The sequence below is a fragment of the Podarcis erhardii genome, assembly GCF_964252035.2.
Source record: "Podarcis erhardii genome assembly, chromosome: Z".
Classification (NCBI taxonomy): domain Eukaryota; kingdom Metazoa; phylum Chordata; class Lepidosauria; order Squamata; family Lacertidae; genus Podarcis; species Podarcis erhardii.
Window position 1 is genome coordinate 16,758,901 of NC_138504.1, and position 17,413 is coordinate 16,776,313.

A 17,413-nucleotide genomic window follows, 5' to 3' on the forward strand; every position below is an offset into this window, starting at 1 on the left:
CAAATGGATATTATTCTGGAATCAACATGGAACTAATCATGAACCACATCCCACTAGTTTTCTGAAAGTGGCTTTTATGTTGTGTGAAAGCTCAAATATAATGTGGAAGTTAAAAATGAGATTTCAGGAAAATTGAACAAACGTCTGTGTGGATGCAACCTTAGTGTAAGAAAGGATGGCCAGAGTGAGGGGAAGATGTCAACCCAACAAGCAAGCATGGAGTGGAATTTTGACCAAGCAGCCTTAGTTACCAGAGTTTCTGGAACAGGAGATTACTTCATGAGGATGCGTTTCATTTCTCCCCTCTGTCCTTCCAGGCACCAGTTCTTGCTCAGAGTTATTCTATATCTTAAGGAACAGTATTCTCTTTTGTGACTTTGTTGTGATTTCTTTTAAAGGATTGACTGCCCTCTTCTCTGAGGTTGTCATGGAAGCTTTTACTAATGAACTCTATGGACCCAGATCATGTTCTCCTTTGTGGTTAAAATTTACTATTAATCAGCAAGAGTGGCAACATTTCTAAGCCTCCCATTCTCATCTCTCTGTATCTCTTTTTTCTCTGTGTGTTGACTGTAATTGATACATTCTTAGCTCTCTAAGCTCATGAAACTAGGGATGTCGGAGAATTCTGACAAAGAAACAAAAACGGGAGCAGGAATTGCCAGTATTCTCTTATTCATCCCATGCACAGAATGGAAATCAATCCAGTGAATATGATCGGGATTCCTTTTTGTTGGTTTAGGTCCTCAAACAATACGTGCAATTGATTACATCCCCCACTTGCACTGAATTTCCTTTACACTGAAATGAATGGGGTAGAATAACTTAATGACAACATACAATTTATGTAATTTATGTAATTAATTACATAAATTACCTAAGTTAAGTAATTTCTCCATAGCAGACAGCGAGACAAATAACATAGTTTTTGTTCATACATTGCTACAAAGGAACATGGATAGACCACCTGCCACTCAAGGAAGGCTATGGATTGAAACTTTTATTTAAATATAACCTGATTCAGTAAAACACTTATCTCTCTTGAATACACCTTTGCAGCTATTCTCTTTGGGGCAGGGAGGTGGATGAAATTCTCTTTTTTATTTCCTTACTCTCTTCCTTGTTAAATAGTATTTGGTGGAAGTCAAACTTTTGTGGAACAGAAACAGTCTGGCATGTGACCAAATGGGGCTGAATAGAAACAATACATTCTTATAGCCCTACTTGCAAGTTACACTACTGCAATCAGATGCTACAATATGTAGGCTGTGTCCTACCATTCCTAGGCTACAATATCCTTGGGTTAAAGGAGTGCTGAGTGCACAGAGACACAATTTTGTGGCCCATTTGCTGCAAAATGGAAGTGGTGTGTTGGTATCTTTTTCTTTCGGGGAAGACTTACTTGTAAGTAAACAGGTATAGTGGGGGGAGGCAACATGGTGCCCTCCAGATGTTGGACTCCACCTCCCATCAACCCCCCAGACAGGATGGTCAATGGTAAGGGATGATGGGAGATGAAGTTCACAACACCTGGATAGCATCAGGTTGCTTACCCTTGATGTATAGGGTTGCTGCACACAAAACTCAGCTGGGAGTGGTGGTTTGCAAGCACTAAGTCATCAAATGGACATGTGCATTTGACTTCAGATGCTCTGAATAATATATTACAACAGTGCATCAGATACAACCGATCAAACACTTGGCATCCATCTATAACATTCAGTACAGGAAAACACTATTATGTAGGCCCTGCACTTACCAGCTGGTTGGCAATGATTGACTGACACATTCATGTTTCAGTTTGTAACTCCCCCCGCCACCCCAAAACCGCTCATTATTTAACAGAGTCTTCAGGACACACCCAGATTTTCAGCTTGGCATCCTGCCATCATAGCAGTCCCCACACTTCACTGCTGTGATCTTTTTTTTGCCATTGAGCTGTTGTATGCCAATCCACCTGGTTTCTAACTTCTCCTATTCATTAAGAAAAGAGGCAGGTTTTGCTCACCGAGAGCATATGCATTTGGCATAATCATGCTTTTTGCTAAATGTTTGGGTTCTTTGCAAACTTTACTACTTAGAATAGTTTAGGGCCTCTTCAAGAAACCAGAGTGATTTTCTTGTCAACCCACTCTTGCAAGCAGGAATCGCAGAATATAAACCTTCCCAGTTTTCTAATCCTTATTATTAAATGCAATGATATGAGAAGATCTGGGAGAAGAGCTCTTATGCTCTTTTCTAAATTTACTTATTACAAATGAAGGAAGGTCATGCAGCCAATCAATTCATTGAAAGATGAAACTTATTTATGAAACATCAGTATTCAAAATTTCAAGATAAAACACAGCCACATGTCTTCCTTCCACTCATCTGATTGTGATAGCAAGTTACTAATATTTTTCTTATTGATGATCACCTCCTATTTAATTACTATCTGTTTTTAGCACCAGGAAACAGTATTCTGCTTATCTTTTAGTAGGGTGTGGTTGAGTTGCATCAGCCGTGTGTGTGTGTGTGTGTGTGTGTGTGTGTACACACACACACACGGTTGTTTATCCTTGTTTTTAATGTTCATTCTTACAAGTTGATTTAAGTTTCATTGTTCTGAAAAAAGTGTCTAATAAATAAAAATAATACACCTCCACATCTTCTTTCTTCTTCCCTTTTTAATCTATCTTATTTTCTCTCCCCACCCCCTCTTTTTTCTGTCTTTGTTTCTCTGAACAGATAAGATCCATTTAGCCTTCTAGGGCCCCTCCAGGCATTCTTTTCATTGTGCATTCATGACGATTTGTGTTCATGATGGTATTGTGACAGTTATCATAATCCTGCTTTCAATAATCTTTGCACTTGGAAAAAGGTTTGGGGTGAACATACTCCTCCATTTGCAACTTGTGCATGTCCCACAGCTTGCTGCTAAAATCCTGCAACATTTTATGCCAAAAAATCGGGGGGGGGGGGCAGGGGATTGTTCATCTTTTGTACTCGTATAGTGCAACACTGCAACAGTACCCCTAAAGAAAATAATGTGATAACATTGGGGAAGCATTGAAGAGCAACTAATGACATGTGGACGGTCCAGTATAAATCCGCCACTAATGTGCTATTATAATAACATGTTGCAGAATATTCCCTAAAACACACACACGCAAACACAAATGGTCTAGAGGGAACACAAATGGTCTAGAGAGTGTCAGGCTAGGATCTAGGAGACCTGTGTTCTAATCCCCACTCAGTCATGGAGCTCACTGGGCGACCTTGGCCCAATCACTATCTCTTAGCCTAAACTATCTCACAGAATTAATGTGAGAATAAAATAAGGAGGTGAGAACCATGCACACTGCCTTGAGATCCTTGGAGAAAAAGTTGGGATATAAATGAAACAAACAAATTAAATAATCAAGCAAAGAACTAACCATTCCAGTGTTTCACAGAACCACCTTGAAAGACTAGTGGAATCTTTTTTGTTCAGTAGGAAATAAAAGGAACTATGTCAGAAGTTTAGGATGAACCTAAGTTCCAGTTGTTTCCTTTTTCTTTTATACATCCTCCTTCAAGAGTTTAAGTGCCAAGAAAGAGCAGTTGCCATTAGCCTTGGCAGGACCACTGTATCCTTCAGACAGATGGGCCATCTATCCAATGGGAGTCCCATTACATTGCTATCAACTCTGTACTTGGACACCAGCTGGTTGGACATTTGGCAAGATTTGGGGGACGTGTTAGAGGAGCCAAAAGTTAGCTGGCCACTGGGGTGGCTGTGAACTTACAGTACCACAATTGTGGAGGCAGAAAGGGATGGATTATAGGGAAGCCATGCTGCTGGCCACTGCAAGAGACAAGGGAAGAGAGGAAGCCTTATTTTAAGAAAGGATGGGACATTTATTAAATGAATAATGAACCAGAATCAGTGTGGCTGCCAGATATTTGACCTCGGTAAATGAAATGAATTATTATTTGCCTATTTGCAAGGCTTTAAGAAAACAATGCCAAAATTCCATCTGGCACATTTTAAATTATGATAATCCATGCTCCTTGAAAAAAATAAAATAAAAATCAGTTGATATTGTTCTGTTCCCTCCACCAAAGAGCTGGCAGCCTGAAATCACAGACTAGCAAGAGAGGCAAGGGAACTGTTAGCACTAGTATTAATGTCATTACCGGGTAGCTGTATACATAGTGACTAGGGAGAAGGGTGAAGCAACCACTAGGCAACCACTGAGGGTTCTTATTGTAGGTTGTGTAGCCCCATCCTTTCTGGTACATCAGGGAAGGTTCTGATCCTGGAAGCAATGAAGCCACAGTCTCATAGTCAGGAACAGAGGTTGGTGAAGGGAGGCATCATGGTGCCAGATGAGCTGTCTGCCTTCTAATTCTTTTTTCCTGTCTGGGTTCATTGCCCTAATTGTCTTAGGCTCCAGGCTACTGTAGGCCACTGGTGTATAGCCTGTTAGGGACAAAGGGAAGGATTTTTGGGGCTGCATCCAAAAAAGTTCTATGAAGAGTATTGAAATAAATGAACCTAAGTTGGCCATGTCCATTAATTTCAATGGTTCTACTCTGAGTAGAACTAAGACTGGAAACAAACTTCCAGTTCAGTTTCACCCCCAATACTGCAAGGCTATGGGAACATGTGGACCACATCTTCCAGTATCCCTGAGCATTAGCCATGCTGGCTGGAGCTGATGGGTTCAGCAACGTTTGGAGGGTCACCCGCATAATTCTGAGCACTGTGTTTGGATGAAGAATGGTTCTGTTTTCCATATGCACTTAATTGCTGACAATGCATTTCATAATAATAATAATAATAATAATAATAAATTTTATTTATATCCCGCCCTCCCCAGCCGAAGCCGGGCTCAGGGCGGCTAACAACACTAAAACAGTACAGCATTATAAAACAGTATAAAAATGGATTAAAATGAATTAAAATCAAAATTGATGGCAACCATAAACTAAAGTTTGTAAAGATTGCCAGAGGAGGGAGTCAGGCTGCGCCCTGACCAAAGGCCAGGTGGAACAGCTCTGTCTTGCAGGCCCTGCGGAAAGATGTCAAGTCCTGCAGGGCCCTTGTCTCTTGTGAGAGAGCGTTCCACCAGGTTGGAGCCGCAGCCGAAAAAGCCCTGGCTCTAGTTGAGGCCAGCCTAACCTCTCTGTGGCTTGGGACCTTCAAGATGTTTTTATTTGAAGATCGTAAGTTCCTCTGTGGGGCATACCAGGAGAGGCGGTCCCGTAGGTACGAGGGCCCTAGGCCGTATAGGGCTTTGAAGGTTAAAACCAGCACCTTAAACCTGATCCTGTACTCCACCGGGAGCCAGTGCAGCTGGTATAGCACCGGATGAATGTGATCTCTAAGCGAAGACCCCGTAAGGAGTCTCGCTGCAGCATTTTGCACCCGCTGGAGTTTCTGGGTCAGTCTCAAGGGCAGCCCCACGTAGAGCGAGTTACAATAATCCAGTCTGGAGGTGACCGTCGCGTGGATCACAGTGGCTAGGTCAGGGCGTGAGAGGTAAGGAGCCAACTGCTTAGCTTGGCGGAGATGAAAGAATGCCGCCTTTGTTATAGCTGCAATCTGCGCCTCCATGGAGAGGGAGGTATCGAAGATTACACCCAAACTCTTAACGGACGGTGCTGGCACTAACTAACTTTCAGAAGTCTCAGCATGTCTCTTACAGAGTTGGTGTGTCTTTTTTTAAATTTTTATTAAACCGGTCTAGCCTTGGAGTCTAGCTTAGCTGGGGTTTGAGATCCTCCTTGCCCGTTCTTTTAAAAGGGAAATGAATTGCTGCCATTTCATTTTTCTAATGCCTTTCCAATAGATCTAACAGTCACTCATGTTGCAATGTTGCAGTTGTTATCTTGGAAGCTTGCTACAGGCAAAACAAGCAAACAAAACCTGGGACTAGCTATGAAATCCAATGGTACATGCTTGAGGTATACAGCCCAGGAAGAATACATTAAAATATGAATGTTTGGCAATTACCTTCTTATTGTTTCATATGAGCTACTAGAAAACCATGTTCTGCTTGTGCCAGGGAATTGAAGAGCCGTGATTCAGTTCACCTTCTGACAGTTAATAGATGCTGAAACATGACTGTGAGAGAAAGCAAAACCCAGTCAGCATTCAGCTTCTCATTTAGGAAGCTGTTGTTTTCATTTGGAGGAGCCTATAGGAACTGCTTATCAGCCAACCTAGTCAAACAAAGGGCAGACAGAGCTGTCATCCCCATACACGGAGAACTATGTTTGTCAGCATTCAGCAACTTGCTGTCCATATGGGAGTGATGGATATTCTCTCAAAAACTGCCTCATCTATATGAATCAGTGGAGAAATCTATGCATGCACCATTTGGGGGCATGTAAATCAAGCTATATATTTGAAGAAGGAAGGCTCACAAAGAGGGCCTGGAAAAAATGAACCAGTGACCGACTTGACAAAATGTAGGTCCTTAAATCATAAGTAGAAAAACAGTCAAGCTGAGAACTTCTTTATCCCCCAAATGTCACGAGAGTGGAGTGATATGGCTGGGTGGACTATGCCTTTTTTGAATGTTCTTGTCAGATCCTGCATCCACATGGAAGTGTATTCCATTTTCTCGAAGTTTCCCTAACTGTTGATTTCTGCATTGTATGTGAGTTTCCACGTGACATAAAAGTCATTCTAGTGCAGGTTTAGAGGACTGGACCATTTCATGGAAGATAAGGCTATCAGTCTATACTAACCATTATGGCTATGCTCTGTCTTCATGGTTGGAGGCAAGGTGCTGGAAAGCACAGGAGGGGAGAGTGCCCTTATGCTTGAGTTCTTATGGTGTTCCCATGGGCATCTGATTTTCCACTGTGAGAACCAGATGCTGGGCTAGATGGGCCATTGGCATGACCCAGCAAGCTTTTCTTATGTGCTTATGTTCTGTCATACATTATTTAAGTGTCTAGTACCGGGGTCAGCAAACATTTTCATCAGGGGGCTGGTCCACTGTCCCTCAGACCTTGTGGAGGGCTGGACTATATTTTGAAAAATATAAATACCTTGCAAGCCGGTCCCACAGCTGCCTCCGGATCTGGAGGAGGAACGCACTCTGCACACACTCAGGAGCACGTCTTGGAACCACCTGCTCACTGGTTGTTGATGAGCAGCAGCCGCTCCATTGGAACGTCCCCGTGGAGCTCCCAGGTGGCATGCACCATAGACTGCGGCCCATCATCCAAGGCCAGGTCGGCGGGCAGGCCACGCACATGGAGCACCAGGAAGGCAGCACACAGCTCACCCTCCAGCTGCTCCAGTGCAGCCACCGAGCGCGCCACCAGCAGCAGCGCCGAGCCAAGTGCCAGGCTCAGGGCCAGCAGACACGCCAAGCTCCAGTTGAAGCCCCACGATACGCCCGTCATGATGACCATGGCGTGGCCCAGACCCGCCGCCCGCCCGCTCACCTCTCCATCCATGGCCGCACCAGGTTTACCTCAGCCGCGGGTGGCGAGGCTTCGGATTGGCTGCAGGAAGTTCCTGCAGCCAATCCAAAGCTGTGCCAGCGTCGCTGCCCGCCCATAAGCCATGCCAGCATCGCGGAAGTCATTCCCCGTGCGGTGAGGTGTCTGCAGCATATGGGGACTGACTGAGCGGACGACAAGGTCCGTGGGCCGGATTTAAGAGCCTGGAGGGCTGCATCCAGCCCCCGGGCCTTAGTTTGCCGACCCCTGGTCTAGTACAGAGGAAGGATGCCACGCCTCTGTCACTTTAAGCATTTCACCATCTGCAAAACATATGAACTGGAACATAGACCCATTTGTTTGCATCAAGCTTCCCCAGCCTGATGCCCTACATGTGTTTTGGGCTCCAGTTTCCATCAGCCCCAGTGAACAGCTTGGCAAATGACCAGTGATGATGGGAGGTCTAGTTGAAAACATATTTATGGCACTAGACTGGAGATGGTGGCTTGCATAAAAGTTGGTTGAAGTACACTGGGTAGATATTTCACTCTTTTGGCCAACTTCTTGGAAACACTCAGGAGGCAGGCCCATGTTTGATTCACTGAGAAGCATATTCCTTTGATGCATGAATACTGGTGGAAGCCACATCAATCTTCCTTTGACTCTTATATCATGACCTGCTTCTTTACTTTTCATATAAAAATATATTATAAAGCAAAGCAAAGAACCAGTGGGTAGTCTCTGCCTTCTGTCCTGTATCTATTTGCTCTCTGGCGAGTATGGAAAGAAAACCTCTTGGGATTATCTGGTGTGAAGCAGATCTCTTTTAGAGTCATATTCTTAACCCAGTGAAGAGAATTACAGAACTTTGAAACAACTGCTTCAAAAAAGTTTTTGCTTCTTCACATGAGCGCCTGTCTTGTTGCAATCAATTTTTAAAGCCCCCCCCTCAAAAGAAACCCAAGAGTCCTTTATCAGTGATTGAAAGAGATTCAATTTGGCCTCGTCTAATTCCTTATCTAATTATTTGATGTGCCGTGCAGCTTGAAAGCTAATTGACATTGTGTCATTTTCAGTTTCTTACAACAGATGCACAGACAAGCCGCCCTTCCCATTTTGGCATCTTCCTTGAGTCACTTTGCTGGAGAAATAAGTAATCTAAATTTAATTGAGTGCATTATTGCCAGGACTATGAGACCTTTGCACACTATTAGTATAGACACGAATGTAACGAATCGTTTCCCTCCTGAGGATTTAGCAGAGGTGCAAGTGGGACCAGAGGGTTTTCCAGTACAGTAAATCCCTTCCTTTTCTTGAAAGGAAATTAATATCTGTTTGGAATATCTACTAAGCCACAGCACATAATTTCATTACTTATGGAATTACAATTCTTAACCTGATATCAATCTGAAGGCTCAGGGCAGGTAATAATATTTTAAAACACTTAAAGCGGGGTGCGGTGGGGGGGATGGACATCATTGAAATGTGAAATACATGAAATTTTATATGGGAACTTTATCTTCCAGACTGAAGGCTGCATTGTTTCATGGGTAACTTTCATGACCCACACACCCGCCAACATTTCTCCAATGAAAATAGGGATGGCCTATTCCATAATCATTATTTTACTATTTATACCACATGCATATGACTGGGTTGCCCCAGCCACTCTGGGGGACCTCCAACATATATAAAAACATAATAAAACATTATGGTAGGAGAGGGAAGGCCAGTTACAAGACTTCAGCTAGATTGGAGGGGAGGGGAACTGGAGGAGATAAGGGTTGTGGAGGAAAATTGAACAGGCCTGAATACCTAGGCCTTTAGGGGATGCCACACAGAGAAAGGAGGTTTAGCCCTCACTCTTTTGCAGGAGGCTGTCTTCAGGTTCTCTCCCTAAGCCCCATTGGGTGGAGGCAAAAATAAGTAGCTGCATCCCAGGTTGAGGCAGCATTGGACACCTCCACTGAAATTGCAACAGTAATGGTAGCCTCTGAATCATCACAGAGTCAGTAAATTTTATCCTCAACATGGTGGGCCAGATGATCACAGCAGTCTTCCATTGCCCCCAGATGCTTGCCTTGACCAGCAGCTAAGAACAAGTTTCAAACAACCAGCAAAACCTCTGCTGGGTGCTATTACTTGAGGATGCAGCAGACGCAGAAAAACAGGACTTCTTTGCTGCATTTATTGTCACATGATAGGTGCAATTATGTGCTTTAACCAAGGCTTAGTCACCTTGGAACAGGAACCTATGCCACTTGAGCTCTAGTGACCACCTAGCCTACTTCATTGGCCATAGTTCATTAGAATTTCAGGGAGCATTGCAGGCCTTGCAGCATCAGAGACCACACTCAGGAATTGATCAACAGAGATTCCTGTATTACAGGGGGTTGGACTAGATGAACCTTGAAGTCCCTTCCAACTCTACAATTCTATGATTTTATTAATTCAACAGCCCTTCTCAACTCACCATTACACAATGAGACAAGAGCCTTGTTCGGATTACCTGTTCCTATCCACTGGAAAGTCCTCCAGAGCATTCAGGAATCCACCAAGAACCATAAATAAAATATCAGTACCCTCCACCCTTTGGCTTTTGTTCACAAATACTTTCTTCTATTCCAAGTATGTGCATTTACAGATAGATATGAACAAGAATCCTGTCTGAAACCCAGGAGAGCCTGTACAAGTTCAGTGTCGGCAATACTGAGCCAGAAGGACCAGTGTTTCGATTAAGGCAGAATTTTAATTTGCAATGTCTGAATTCATTTAACTGGGCCATGGAGTCTTGGAAAATGCAGTTTCTATGCATCCCAACAAATCTTACAAGGTCTCTGCTGTCACCAGCCAATCCTCCCTGCTTCAGGTTCTTTCCTCTTCCTTTAGAAGGGTAAAATTTGCTTTGGAAGACGAGACTGTCAGAAAGGGATGAGTTCCCCCAGGGTGGAACATATTTGAGTTTTCTTAGAGAAATGCCATGAGTTTCCCCAAAGGTTCTCTGTTCTGGAAAAAAAAGGCTAATTATGAACAGAGCTGGGTGTAAGAAAGAGCTTACTGGAGCACCAAATATTTAGTCTTAACTCCAGGTAAGTGATTTCTGTAGGAGTGGATCGAGAAGAACCACACACTCCAGTTCACAGGCGACCCACAAAGGCTTGCATCACATATATTGTGACGCACCCACAAAGCCCTTGAAAACAGAAGATGCCTTCATGGAAGGAACCACAGTGCCCATCATCTTCGATCATCAGCCATGCTGGCTGGGACATCTGGAAAACCACAGGTTCCCCATTCCTGCCTCATGATGTCATTTAAGGAGCAGGTTTGTTGAGATGAATTGAAAAGATCTTTCAGGTTGAGAAGTCTGTATGCCAAGGGTGGGGAACTTGTGGACCTCAGAAAGTGCCAAACTACAACCACCCTGAACATTGGCCACGTTAGCTGGGGCTGATGGGAACTTTCCCATCTGGGGAGCCACACGTTCCTCACTTCTACTGTAGCTGCACTAGAAAATGCAGGATCAGATTCACTAGAAAATGCAGGATGAGACAACCTAAAGAAACTAGCACAGTTAGAGGGAAGCAGCAATATAATAAGTGCCAACAGAGCACTACATAAGGTGTGTAGAAGCTTTAGATCTTCAGGTGCTGCTGAACTAATATTCCCACCAGCCCCAGCAAACATGGCCAAGAGCTAGGAGTGATGGAAGTTGTAGTTCAGCAACATCTGAAGGGCTATAAGTCCTCTTTACATGAGGTTCAAGCAAGCCTGTCCACATGATCCTAGGAGGGAGGAGAAAATGGAAGCTGGAATTTTCTATATTAGGTGGAATAGCCCAAAGGCTTTTGGGAATATAAGTACATACCTTCCAACATTTCTCTGATGAAAACAGGGATGTCCCATTCCATAATAATAATTTTACTATTTATACCCCACACAACTTAATAAAACATTAAACATTAAAAAAACACTCTTCCCTATATAGGATTGCTTTCAGACAACTTGGAGGTTGGGTAATTCCATAACCTCCCATCATTTCTCCAATGAAAATAGGGACATCCTAAGGAAAAGTGAGACATTCTGGGATCAAATCAGAAACCGGGACAGCTTCTCTAAATCAGGGATGTCCCTGGAAAATAGGGACACTTGGAAGGTCGGTAAGTATGCATGGAAAACTATACCATCTCCATCTGTTTAGACATATAGATAATGAATTGGACACATTGCACATCAATGAATCTGACAATTTAGAGGCTATGGGTCAGAACACAGGAGCCTTTAGCATGGAAGGAAATTAGCTGCAAAGTGAGGAAGAGACAAATCACTCCTTGAAGGTAGTAATAATCTACAGCTGAAGTCATTTGGAAAGATATATGCTGGATTGTGGTTATTAGACCCTGAAGTCTAATAGCAGAGAAAGGTGAGGGGGAGCTCTTAAAACCCTCAACAATTAATTACAAAGGATCCATGTTTTACCATTTGGAATTGAGAACAGGTGTGAGAGAATTGTACAAAACACATGCTCTGCCTTTGTGCAATTTAGAACAAGTGATAATTGTTTGAAGACAAGACATATGAGCTAACAGCTCCAATTTCCAGTCTCACTATTTATCTGTCCAATTACGAAAGTGGTTCAAAGGTTGTGAAAGGTGAGTTGCAAAGTTTCTGCCAAGCCAATTCTCTCTTTGAATCTCGTAATCAAAGAGCTGAGGTGTATGGATGTGGGTGAGGTTTTTGTTGTTATTGTTGCCATGGTGACTGTGTGAGTGATGTATCATGTCATAATTATGTTATGAGACCACAATTCACCAAATATAGCTCATGCTCCATGTTTCCAAAGAATTTGTGAGCCAGGATGCATACAGGTGCTAGGGGTATTTTAGGCATTCAGTTTCTGGATGCTAGCTGGCCTGATCTACACCTGCCAGACTTATATGCAGATTAGAATATAGATAATATTATCACCAATATATATTTATTTACACTCCACCTTTTTCCCTGATGGGACTCAAGGTGACTTACTGATAAAAACATGAATCTCCAAACACATCGAAATAATATTGGAAAAACAATAACTAAACATCATTAAACTTTAATAGAATTAGAATTCTCTCTCGCACACACTGTTTAAAACATATAAACAATTACAATAAAAACAGCATGACACCAGCCCTTTTCTTAAAAACATTCAGTGCCCAAAAGCCTGCTGGAAGAAGGAGATCTTCACCTGCCAGCAGAAAGACAAGAAGGAAGGAGCAAGTGTAGCTTCTCCAGGGAGGGAGTTTGAGAGTCTGGGAGCAGCTACTGATGAGGTGCCAGAAAGATTGCCCCATGATAGATTGTGGCGCTGCAAGTTTCTCCAATCCATGTTCATGGATGTAATTCATTTTCCATATGTGCTCTCAAACATTTTTTTCCCTGATTAAAAATCAATATAAAATTACCTTCAGAATTTTGCAAGGGTAACTAATGTGACACCCGTCAGTGCCAGCATACTCACAAGTGCCTCCCAAAAATCCCATAGAAGGCTTTAGTGAATATCTCCTTGCAAACACCCAAGACCGTCTCCCTGCTGGGCCTTTCCTACACTGAACATGCCCCCTTAAATGTGGCAGGACCCATCCTCCCTTCTGAGTGGAGAAATGCAAATAGTTTCTCTTTCTGAGCAAGTGTAGTAGCAGCTATATAGGTGCCTTTTCCTCCTAGTAGCAGGTGGCTGATGGGAGGGCATGCGCCTTTTGTGTCCCTGTCTCTAGCAGATGTGACAACCATTTTGTGTTATACCTCTCCACCCATCCACCCCACTATTTTGTGACTGGCACTCAGAATCTTAAATAGTCTATTACATACAAATCTAGTGGCTCAGAGGTTCTAGTTTTACTAAAATAATGTATTTGTTCCATTTTTGAAGTGTTGAAAAGTACACTAAGCATCCTTATCAATGTATTGACTTCCATCCACTTTGGATACATTTGGAGTTATCACTCGGTGGTAAAAAGGGCAGCCTGAAGCTGCTGGGGAAACTGTGTACACTAGTCTGAAATATAACTGCATCTCACATTAGTATTCTTATGCTTGCATTCTGAGGGCCTTCTCAGTAGTGGCACCCGCCCTGTGGAGCACCCTTCCATCAGATGTCAAGGAAATAAACAACTATTTGACTTTTAGAAGACATCTGAAATCAATGCTATTTAGGGAAGTTTTTAATGTTTGATATTTTATTGTATTTTTAATATTATGTTGGAAGCCGCCTAGAGTGCTGGGGAAACCCAGCCAGACGGGTGGAGTATAATAATAATAATAATAATAATAATAATAATAATAATAATAATATTAAACTTGTGTTAAATTGCAGAAATAATATATGTTTTGACATCTTTGGGTCCTTCTTTTCTTGACTTAAAGGATGAAGCTATATACATAAATGTACAGTGAACTCATGATACCCTTAAGCCACACACGCACACATACACACACCAGCTTGGTGTTCATTAATAGGTCCATTTATATGCATTTACCATGGCAAAAGGCTTGAAGTTAAAAATAGAATTCTCTCTGCAAGTTTCGAAATAGTCCCAATTCTATTTGTTACTCGAAGAAATGCAAAGTATACTTACATGTAGGTACAGATTAGCATCAACTGCAATTTCTTTCTACCAGAAGAAATTGAATCAGAAGAATAACTAGAAAATAAACACACACTTTCGCTAGACCTTCTGCCTTGAGAGATGTTGGAAATCTAATTATCAGAATGTTAAAGATGTATTTCACTTAGATATTTCACTTGTGCAAACCTTTCCAAATTCAGATCATAATTTGGTGGCCATGAAGGATGGGTAAGAAATTCAATTCAGTTCATATTTAAAGGAGAACTAATTCACATTTTCCAAAACAATATGTGAAATAATAGCCATCCTTTGAAATTCAACTTCTCTGAATTTTTCAATTCCTCCAACTAAGTAATATGTGTAGGCTTTGACCTTTAAAGCCTTGTGTGGCTCAGGACTGCCATTTCCCAAATGAAATGACCTGGACCCTGTGATCATCACCTAAGTGCCTTCATGGTGTGGATCCTCCTGGGAGGTCTGGATGGAGGCACACAAGAATGGGTCTTTTCTGTGGTAGCTCTACACTTGTGGAATGCTCTCCCCAAGGAAACTCACCTAATGCTCACTAGATATATTTTGTTGTTTAGTCGTTTAGTCGTGTCCGACTCTTCGTGACCCCATGGACCAGAGTACGCCAGGCACTCCTGTCTTCCACTGCCTCCCGCAGTTTGGTCAAACTCATGCTGGTAGCTTCGAGAACACTATCCAACCATCTCGTCCTCTGTCGTCCCCTTCTCCTTGTGCCCTCAGTCTTTCCCAACATCAGGGTCTTTTCCAGGGAGTCTTCTCTTCTCATGAGGTGGCCAAAGTATTGGAGTCTCAGTTTCAGGATCTGTCCTTCCAGTGAGCACTCAGGGCTGATTTCCTTAAGAATTTCCTTAACATATATATATAGGAGTCAGAAAAAAAATAAAAATTCTTCGTCACCAGGTCCTTGGCTTTTAATTATCTATGGCCTTCATTAGATGCTGTAATCCTGCCTTTAAAAAAATATGTATGCATTTTAGATTTTTTTCCCTATGCTTTTTTATGCTGTGTGTTATTTATGGATTATTGTCAGTTGGATTGGGATGCAATGGTAAAAAGTAACTAATAAGTTGTATTATAATGATTGCATATGTTAGGATAAAGTGTGCATAAAAATAGCATACTAAAATGTGTCATATTAGGGGAAACTGTGTTGCAAAAACATGTCTATTACACAAAAAATGCATGCCCAAAATGTGTATACAAGGAGAAATTAACACTAAAATATTGAGAACTTTAAAAAAAAAATATGGATGGGGGTGATGGGAGTTTTAGTTCAACATAATCTGGAGGGCAACACATTGGCGACCCCAGGGATATCCCCTGGATTGTTTTCCATTTTTCACAATTCCCATAGTGCCAACTGGGCACTGTGCCATCAGCATTCAGATTACACCTTGTTAGCTAATTTAAAACTAAGATGCACACATATTTTGTTCTAATCGAGACAAGCTTTGAGAAATTACCGCCAAGAGACGGAGCAGATTTGAAAGGATGAGCACCTGGAAAGTGATGGATGGGAAGCCGAGATAAAGTCTTGTCCCTGCCTTAATTATCAGAAACTGTCTGATTAGTTTTACTCTTCTCTGACGCAAGGAATAAAATCCAGGTGTCAGACTTTAGCAGTACAATTAGCGCATGCAAGATTCCAAACATGATTATTAGGCCGTAATAGAGGCGCAGAATAATGGGAGTCAAGCTGATGAAAATATAAGCCCAGGCCTGCTTGCGAGAGGAACGTTTGGTAGCGGGAAAGAGAATAGCCATGAGTCTCTTACTCTGCGGTGGCTGGTGCTGGGAAGGCAGGGACCCCAGTGGTAGATGGAACTGGAGTCAATGAGAGGCAGAGCCAACTAATACACCCTAGTGGTCCTGGGCCCTAAGGAAGTTAGATTAGCTTCAACCAGAGCCAGGGCCTTTTCAACTCTGGCTCCGGCCTGGTGGGACGCTCTGCCTCATGAGACCAGGGCCCTGCAGGATCTGATTTCTTTCCGCAGGCCTGTAAGACAGAGTTGTTCCGCCTGGCCTTTGGCTTGGAGCCAATTTGATTCCCTTCCCCTCTTTCTTTTTCCTTTTTCCTATCTCCTCCTGTGATGAGGCTGCATTTTAGTATTTTAATGTTTCAATATTTTAATGTTGTATTTTAATCTTATTTATAAGTTGTATTCATTCAACTTGTTTTTATTATTGCTTGTTAGCCGCCCTGAGCCCAGCCTTGGCTGGGGAGGGCGGGGTATATATAAAAATTATTATTATTATTATTACTCCTTCCTGAGTTCTACAAGGGCAACTCTGAGACTCAGCAGGAGGAAGCTGGTATGCAGTGACATGCCCTGAACAGTGTGTGCTGGACTGACCAGCCTCCACTGCCCATACTGTTACCCCTTTCAAATATCTTCCTCAAGGGAATCCGAGACCAGGGAGAAGAATTGGAGGAGGAGAACTGGAAGAAGTTTAAAGACTATCTGCAAAAGCATTGTAAACTGTATGAATGTTAAGAAAAATGTAAGATCTGTAACATCAAGGCTCTAACAAATTAATAACCTTTATGTATAAAAGTCAATGTAATTGAAAAATAAGATAAATTGTGGATAAATGGTATCCTATAATTAACCTTTGACAAAAGAAATCTAAAAGATTAAATTTGAGATTTGAATATTGGGAAATTTTAATTAGATAAACTAAATTAAGTTAATAATTTGCTGGTAAAACTTTTGAGTCTAGAGAGTAGGAACAAGAGGCGTGAGGAAGTCCAAGGATGTCTATGAAATGATGATATCTGAAATTGATATGTTTTTATATATATTTATTGTCAAACAAAATTTAATAAATATTATTAAAAAAACAAAAAACAAATATCTTCCTCAAGGTTCCTGTAAAGGCTTCCTGAAAATAAAAACACCACAAATCTAAATATGGAATCTGCACTGAGAGAACAGCTCCGTGCATGCAATATTGTTGATCAGATATTTTTAAATAGGCAATAGGTACTTGCCCATGTGTGTTTTAATCTGCAAACTATTGGTGAGAACTGCCAACAAAAGCAATTTTCCATCTTGAAGAAATTCTCTCCCTCTCACCCTCTCTCGTTTTATTTTGTGGCAAATTAACTTATGTAGCTCTTTTTCAAAGTGTATTCACAGACCATAACATTTGATTCAGTTCATAGGATAGCTAAAGCCCAGGCATTTATATCTGTAAGATTTATGGGTTCTTCTTGTCCCTGTTACACTTCTTGATGCGCATGTCTATGTGCGTGTGCACATGCAGGATCAGCTAAACCTCTGTACAAAACCTGACAGTAAACATGTTTAATGGAACTGATTGCAGAGAATTATTTGATGGCCCCA

General features: G+C 42.0%; 1 long non-coding RNA gene across 1 annotated transcript; it reads right to left on the reverse strand.

Annotated features, from left to right (window-relative positions):
- Positions 1 to 5,986: 5,986 nt before the first annotated feature.
- Positions 5,987 to 16,116, reverse strand: LOC309334082. The gene is made up of 3 exons (XR_014152853.1): positions 15,842 to 16,116; positions 14,046 to 14,111; positions 5,987 to 6,091 (listed from the first exon to the last, which is right to left on the reverse strand). It is a non-coding gene; the product is annotated as an uncharacterized lncRNA (long non-coding RNA).
- Between the last annotated feature and the right edge of the window lie 1,297 nt (positions 16,117 to 17,413).